Genomic DNA, 6,713 nt, shown 5'->3' on the forward strand with positions numbered 1-6,713 from the left:
AAAAGTGCATATTTATTTATGGCCAATTTTTGTGCATTTGAAACATCTCAAAACATACTGTGAGGTATATGTGAGATATATGTTTTGTTTGTCTGGGAGATTTTGAGACGTTGCGGGAGATTTTTAATATACTATCTCACCCAACAACAAATAAAAAAAGCAATGACGGCAGAAAAAAAAAAAAACGACAACAACAACAAAAAAAAAATAAATAAATAACTAAAATTAATTCATGACAAGCTGAGATATAAATAGAATGGCTCCTCAAATCTAAATTATACAGAAACAACAAGGTGGAAACTATAGCAACAGTGAGGTGCCTAAAACAAAATGGAAATGAAAGAGGGATGAAAATGAAATACAAAAAACCCAAAAGGGAGGTGTGTGAATGTTAGTGTGTGTGTGAATGGAGAAGAGACAGGCAACAGAGCGGGTGAGAATTTGCGTGTCAAACCATTGGGACAAAACCAGCTGGGTAAATTATGGTGTTCAGACCATCATAAGGTAATCTAGGGCTATATAGATGCAACTATTAAACAGCTGAGATCCTCAATGTTATAGAGAACCCGAAACAAGTTGCCTGACTGTCCAGTGTTATAAATACAAACTTGTGAATGCAGCTCAAAATCAATTGTAAGGCTCAAGGGAATGCAACCTGTTTTTTGATGAAAATATAAATGCAGGTTTGATATGTATTTATGGTGAATATTTATTTGACAAAGAAAAGGAGAGGTGCCGACTGTTCAATTCTACAGTTCAAAGGGCCTATTTGAACAAATTTCTTCTGATAAAAATGTTACATTTTAAGGTGACTTTTTTGTTTTGTTTTGTTTTGGTTTTTTGATACTGTGAAAATAATTAAATTACATGTCTACATTGATTACACTGATATGCATTTTTTAAACATTTCTAGACCCGTGTTTGTTTCAACTATAAATGAAGAAATATTTTATTTAGCAGCATCAAGTTGATCAGAAAAAAGACAAGAAAACAACAACAATGAAAGAACAAGAACTACTGATGAGGATGTACATGCTATGTGATTAATCTAGACCAGAAATAACAAAGGGCCAAGAACAGAAGCCTGTGGAACACCACTTGTTATTGCTTTCCTCTATAAACTGACTTATAACTACAAGTTGCTGTATTTCAAGACTGTAACTGTACAGCCATTAATGTGTGGCCTATATGTGAAATGAAGTCATTGATAATGTATTTATTTATCTATTTATTTGGAAAGAGACTTTCAAACACCATTTATAATGGGTAAACATGCACAGTCATTTTGATCAAAACACAGCAAATGCAGAGTAATTCAAAACAGTTACAACAATGTGATTTCTTATGGAAATAGGAGCAGTTACAAGGCTGTAAGCACAGACATACTTTCTTGCAATGTAAGCATTCATTTATTCAGGAAACAAAGGTTGGCTATATTGTGCATGTGTGTATACTTGTCACTCGTTGTGTTGTATGAGTTGAGGGGTGTGATATAGTATAGAAAAATTAAACAATTTATTTTTTGTTGCATTTAAATATAGCATATCTAATGCAAAGTCTAGCCCAAACAATTTGTAAAAGTGTGGTGAGAGGTGAGGGGTGAAGGTCAGACCCTGGTGTTGGGAAGTAGCCGGTCCGTGGACTGTGGCGGCCTGATTCACAACACCAGCTGTCCCGCCCCACCAAGCCAGCAGGTGGCATTCTGACGCTGAATGTGGTTTTCCGTTGGGATGGAGCGAAGTGGTTCCACCTCACTGCGCTCTCTCAGGGGTAACAGACTCATCTCAGCTCTACCTTGATCTCTCTCTTTCGCTCTCTCTCTCCTAATCTCCGCTATGTCTGTGACAGCTGTGAAAAGAGAACATGCAAATTAGAATCTGAGGAAACTGTTTGAGGTGAGAGAGAGTGAGAGAGAGAAAGGGAGGGAGAGAGAGAGGGAGAGAGACCTAGAGAAAGAGGGGCACGTTCTCTGGGTTCCTCTGGTTGACTCCTCATCACAAAGCCAGACATGAGGGATCCTGGGAGTCTCTGCCCCACCTCACTATTGCTGACAGGCATTAGGCCACCCACAACCCCCTGCTTCAGCAACGGTGCTTTTGCACTCCATGGCCCAACACCGCTCCCTATGCAGATTTTATAATCACACTACAGCAATGAGGTGTGTGTGTGTCTGTGTGTGTGTGTATGTACAGTGAAGAGGGATATAAGCTTTTACTTAGCATATGAAATGAGCTGGGATTAGCATGAGATAAAGAGTAAAGTGAAGAGCAAAGGGAGTGTTAAGAGAGAGGTCACTCATAATTTTGGCTCTATGAACCACTTTAAATTGTCAAGACCTCTCTCGCTGGCATCAAAATAGAGTTCTGGGCTCAACTGAGTGACAGAAAACACAGGCAGTTTCATCATAAATAGTGCACTTCAATTTAAAATACTATAGAATATCAGCATAGTGAAAGAGCAGAAAATTGTTGGGCTATAATTTATAGAAAGAGTGTTACACTTTAACCCCATGAACCCAGATTAGGGAGGTTGCATCCTATAAATCATTAAATGTATATTTTAATTTTAGACATTCAACCGATGGTCTCATCCAAAGGAATTTACAATGACCGAGCAGGAGTGACTCCATTGTCTAGCTCCAGAGCGCTCCAATAGTCTTAAGTGAGACTGGCCTTTTCTATTTATACTGGACATTTCGAGGTAATATCTAGAGCTATATTAAAAGAAACATCCTAAATAAAGCCTTCATCATTAATTGATTCACTGCAAACAAAAAGACAACTTCAAAAAAGATAGCTTTTATAACTTAAACACTGTGCTCAAAACAATTTCAGCACCAATTATTTTGTGATGAGCTCCGACTGAGAAGTTGAAAAGGTACAAAGCAAGCAGAACTCCTAGGACATTCAAGAGACTCAGATGTCTACTCCAAAGCCCTGTATGGAAAAGGTAGCGCTGCCTATCATTAACAGAGTTAAATGGTGACAGAGCAGCATGGGAGGGCAACTTCTGCAACAATTCTCTCAGTGGGAAATGGAAAATGAATGGCACTTTTCTTCAGGTGACATCCTCTAACAGCCAACTAAAATGAATGGCAGGGGAATCTGTATATGCTGTGCATGTTTAAATGGAGGGGGGGACATCAATGAATTCATTTTAGTCAAAGGTAACTATGTATTTTGAGCCTTTGTCTTTTTTGTGGATTTGGCTATTGTGCTTTCATTTTGTTTGCTCTCTGTGTTTGGCATGCAAGGCACTGTAAGAGTTGTTTTTCCTCTCACACCTGCTTCCTAGCTGTCCATGTGTTGCTGTCCACCCAGAAACACTTCTCTAGAGAACGGTATGTGTTTTTGTTTGTTTTTTTTTTTTTTTACCATCATGAATAATCAGGACTTTACAGTGGCCTCTTCTGTAGATAATTCAGGGACACATCACCAAAATTCCACTAATGTGGTTAGTAAGTTTTCATGAAAACATTTAAAAGGTGTGCAGACTGTGTAAGCACACATATCTTCAGTTCTCATGAACTTATTTATAATGTGTGAGACTTTTTTTTAAGGTAACAAAACTGTGCATATACATGTGTACCTCTGTTCCGTAGTGAAAATGCAGTTTCTAGGTTTTATTGATTTTATTATCTCTAGGAGAGAAAGAAACTGTTTTTCAGCAGTAGGTGTTTTGAAGGTGAATGATGGACCAGAAAAAACAAAACAAAACATGTGTCCATAAGTGACCCTCAAAAAAAACATCCAAGGCAAATTAATTTACTAAATATGACCACAAATCACAAAGACACAGCTGGAGTGTGTTTTGGAATGACTGTGTACCCTTCATTAAACCTGGTGAAATCTAATGTTATTGGTGTTATACATTAAATCATGAGTTTGTAATTATAAGGTTCTGTCTGAGATTCTTTCAATCAATATTGAGTTACCCATACATTCATGATCATATGTTTGTTTTTGGAGTTAAATGTTTGTAACACTACAAAGTATATGAGCTTTGATGCTCAGTATCTCATAACTGCAAACCCCCATCATTCCAAACTCACAAGAGCAAATTATTTGTTTTAATGCCGCTTATATCACCAGTACACACACACACACACACACACGTCTCCATTCATTTCTATTTCTTTGTGTCTTTTTCTCTGGGTGTGAGGCTGATGGGAACGCGAGCAGCAGCTGAATTCCTTTAAATAGCCTTGCTTGCCTCATCATATGGTTGCTATGGCAGCCAACCCCCAGCTTCACGATAACGTCCACGCGCTCTGAGAGACCTCCTCCACCTGAACGCTATAGATCCAGGCCGCTGCTTGTGCAAGAGATTTACAGAACCGATGTAGCCACTTACCAGCGAATGTAAATGATCGTTTGTGTGAACGCGTGAGTGTGCATGCTCGCGGTATGCAATCATGAACGTGTGAGAAATAATCAATATTTGAGCTATGCTTTTGTGCTTGTGTGTGTGTGCTTGTGTGTGTGTGTGTGTGTGTGTGTGTGTGTGTGTGTGTGTGTGTGTGTGTGCGTGTGTGTGATCAATCCGTTGTCTTTGTAGTTTCTCTTATGGGGGAAAAGAAAAACGCTTACGGAAAAAAACAAGGAGTGTTTGAAGGATCTGAGGAAAGGAAAAGAAAAAAGGGCAGGGCAACAGAGAAAGAATATGATGGAAAAATCAGATAATGGAGGAAGAGGGGGTGAAAGAAAAAAATCAAAAGTGAAATAGATGAGTGAACAGATGGTACAAGAAACGGGGTGATACAGAGACAAATCAAGGGTGAAAAAGAGGATGAATGATCTGTGACATTTTCGAGAGCACGAGGGAATTGAAAGATAGTCCTGAATGGGACCCGGGAAGAGAGAAAAATGGCACATGCCATCATTCAAAGATGATTCTTACTTTTCTCAAAAATCCCTCCTTTACCTCCTCCTCTTTCTTTCACCACATCTCTCCCATCCCCTCCTCAGATCTTTATCAGTCCCAACCCCAATCCTTTGTCTTGTGTCCGCTCTCTCTTCTCATCCTCCAGCCTCGCTTTTACCCAAGCTCTCAATTAAATTAATGTTTAGTTGGGGGTCAAATAGGACATTAACAATTCAAGATTTCAGACAGCAGGTGTGTGTGTGCTTGTGCACATGTAGCTGTGTATACATGGATGTACCTCTCAAACTGACTCTGTCCTGAATCTCCCCTAAGTGCACTCAGAAAACCATTGTGAGGCTCAAAGGTGTAAAATCAATTACAGAAACAGAGAGGGAGAGAGAGAGATTCAGGGTGTCGTCAGGTTTCAGGAAACCAAATTTAAGACGTTTTCAGAGCTTGTAAGTGCTAAATTTAAGACCAATTTAACACCCAAAATCTGTGAAAATCAGCCCACCTGTAATTGAACATGGCTGACCTTGACTATAAGAAAAATGACATCAGGAAATGTCTTGTTTATGGACCTGGTGCTCAGTGTGCATAATGTATTTATCCTTTTCTGTGGTGATCTGACAGTTTGGGTCAAACATATTGTGGCCAAGTGCAAATAAAGTAATGGAACATAAGAAAATAAAAACAGACACAACAGTGTCTGTTTTTAATTTGGTGAAACTACGTGGTTTGTGTCAGCTGCTTATCTCATTCGCCTCTCTCACTACTAAATATGACAAAATGTAAAGAAGATCTGTGAATGTTGCTATTTAACTGTGTCAAAAGGAATCTAAATTTAATCTTGATTTTGATCAAAAAATTTCTTGGACCTGTGGACCTCCTGAAAGCTTTTTACCTGTTCTGAAAGATCATCCATTTCAAGTTAAACATGATTATGCTGTTTTTTAGAGACTTAGAGTGAAAATTTAACAAAAGTGGCTGATTTAGCAAAAGAGTCGACAGACCTAAAAGAAGCTGAGATGAGTAAGAAGCTTTAAGTGTCTTTGTTCTCGGGAAAAAAATCACCAGTATCTAACTACATATATTTTAAACTTACCTCTGAAAACCTGAAATCTATCTATTTCTACCAGCAACAGACTGCCGTTTGGGGTGAATTTCAACAGTCTTCGCAAGTGCCCTCTGTCTCGACTCGTTTTCATGTAGCCTAGAAGGAAAACAAATTAGGAGAGAGAAGTCAGAAGATGTTCCTGATTCCAACATGCGACGTGATATGTATTGAAATTATTTCTGGCTAAAAAAAAAAAGGGGTGGAAACAAGAGGAAGGCAAAAAAAAAAAAAAGTCGATAGAGATGCACCCTCAATTTCCTCTTAAAACACACAGACAGGCTGATTGCATTTGAGAGGATTGGGCGCGCCTCAGCATCTCCTAATGCGTCTGTAAATTGAGTTGGAAAATGAGGATGTCTGTTGTCTGCACTTGGGATGGAAGCCAGGGAGTTAAAAAGCATTTCTGTGGAGAACATCTCCCCCTCTCTGTGTTTTAGACCGACACTATTAACCAACAGACCTCCACTTATGTCAAACACCATTGTCTTTTACCCCATATCACCTCGCACTGAGCAAGGAATTCACAATGCAAATTATTCTGGCTTTCTATGCACATCTTTGTGTGTGTGGCCCTGTTTTTTTCGTCTCTGTCTGCTCCTGAAAAAATCGAGCAGAAATGATGTAAATGTAAGAGGAATGAACTGTCTCCTGAATGATGATACATTATTTCAGGCATTAATATTATCTGCAGCAATACACTGGAAGAGTGTAAGGTGTTTGTACGCGCATAAAT

General features: G+C 38.8%; 1 long non-coding RNA gene across 1 annotated transcript in view; it reads right to left on the bottom strand.

Moving 5' to 3' along the window:
• Positions 1-1,261: 1,261 nt before the first annotated feature.
• LOC115368442 (uncharacterized) overlaps positions 1,262-6,713 on the bottom strand; it is a 7,911-nt gene continuing 2,459 nt past the window's right edge. The window contains exons 2-3 of the long non-coding RNA XR_003929023.1: positions 5,969-6,076; positions 1,262-1,848 (exon numbers count right to left, since the gene is read on the bottom strand). This is a non-coding gene — a long non-coding RNA (uncharacterized LOC115368442). The remainder of the gene's footprint in view (positions 1,849-5,968; positions 6,077-6,713) is intronic.

The sequence above is a fragment of the Myripristis murdjan genome, chromosome 11, assembly GCF_902150065.1.
Source record: "Myripristis murdjan chromosome 11, fMyrMur1.1, whole genome shotgun sequence".
NCBI classification, from domain to species: domain Eukaryota; kingdom Metazoa; phylum Chordata; class Actinopteri; order Holocentriformes; family Holocentridae; genus Myripristis; species Myripristis murdjan.